This window comes from Zingiber officinale, chromosome 6A (assembly GCF_018446385.1).
Source record: "Zingiber officinale cultivar Zhangliang chromosome 6A, Zo_v1.1, whole genome shotgun sequence".
NCBI lineage: Eukaryota > Viridiplantae > Streptophyta > Magnoliopsida > Zingiberales > Zingiberaceae > Zingiber > Zingiber officinale.
In genome coordinates, this window is record NC_055997.1 from 90,386,608 (window position 1) to 90,388,059 (window position 1,452).

Below are 1,452 nucleotides of genomic sequence, written 5' to 3' on the forward strand. Positions count from 1 at the left end.
AACAAAGGGTAATTTGTGATTTTTTGCTTTTAAACGTACTTCAATAGAATGAGATGAGGATGACAAAGAAGTCGGTAAGTCAACCAATTAATGATTTCTTGAACGAGACGTAGAGATGGATGACCAAGTCTTGCATGCCAAGAGGTTTTATTTGTGCATTTTCCAATTAGAGCTTTGGCGGATATAGGTTGAAGATAATAAAGACCATCTCTAATTTTTCCTTTGAGCAGGGTGGTTCTGGTTGTGAGATCTTTCACAAAATAATAATGAGGGTAAAATTCAAAGAATACTTTATTATCAAGAGCAAATTGACGAACTGAGAGTAAATTTTTAGTGATGGACATAACATGAAGTGTATTGCCTAACAATTGTAGGAAGTATAGGCTCACTAATCATTGAAATCAACCATGTCATAATTATTTGATCCTTCTTACTCCATATAGCATAAGTTGAATCGTCTTCTTGTGATTTAAGAGAAGTACCATCAATAATTCCAAGTAAATTATGAACATAAAGTAACGAAAAGGAACTGCATCTTCCAATGCATGTAATTAAGTTTGATGGATAAATAAGATATGACATTCGAAGATAAGGAAGAGAGTTGTGCCATAAAGATGATTTCTATGCCGGAGCAGAGAAGCCAAGAGTGCCGGCGGAAGTCCAGAGGTGGGCTGGCGGTGCCTCCTTTGGCCGGAGCAGAGGTTGGACGGCGGAGAAGAGGTAGCAGCAGCGAAATCCCCTTTTTGTTGGCGTCGGCAGCAGAGAAAGGAGAAGGAGAGCCAATCGGCAGTGGCAACAGGTCGGCATCTTCAGAAAGGGCGGCGATAACAGGCCGCTCGAGTCGGATTCTTCAGAAAGGGGTGGCTTCTTCAAAGAAACCGGCGCCAGTCTTCTTCAGAGATTCTAGTGGTTGTGCGTTGAAGAAGAAAAAAAAATAAAGGTTCTGAATTGAAGCGAAAAATCAGTACCGGAAGATGAGGCGGCGCCAGTGGTGGTCAGAGCGAAGGAGAAGGGGATGCAGGCTGATTGGTGTCGGGTGTCGGAGAGGGAGGAGATGAGGTGATGAAAAACGAAATTAAAGACAGAGGGTTAATTAAAAACAAAAAGAAAACGAGAGGCATAAGATAGAAAGAAAAGAAAAGATTAATTAAAACATTGGTTCACCGTTTATCGCTACATCTGACTCTAATATTAGGAAAGAAATAAGATTGGAGAGAAATAAAATAAAATAATAAAATTATTGATTATTTTTATTTGTTTATAAGAGAGATTGATTTATAAGTATATTATAACACTCCGTCAATTAATATAATAATAAATAAATAAAATATTATGAGACTGCCTCAAAATAAGTAATAACGAAAAGAATAATTAATAAATCTTAATTTTATTTTTACATATATTGAATCATTTTCTTCAACTTGTACTTCCTTTTTCATAAATTTTGATTTT

At 36.7% G+C, this 1,452-nt stretch overlaps 1 long non-coding RNA gene across 2 annotated transcripts; it reads right to left on the bottom strand.

The window, feature by feature from the left end:
* Positions 1–756: 756 nt before the first annotated feature.
* On the bottom strand, positions 757–1,143 carry LOC121996899. Of its 2 annotated transcripts, none has more exons than XR_006116184.1 (2): positions 969–1,143; positions 757–867 (listed from the first exon to the last, which is right to left on the bottom strand). It is a non-coding gene; the product is annotated as an uncharacterized LOC121996899 (long non-coding RNA). The 2 variants fall into 2 exon arrangements; XR_006116185.1 differs by having other exon boundaries at positions 757–889.
* Positions 1,144–1,452: the final 309 nt, after the last annotated feature.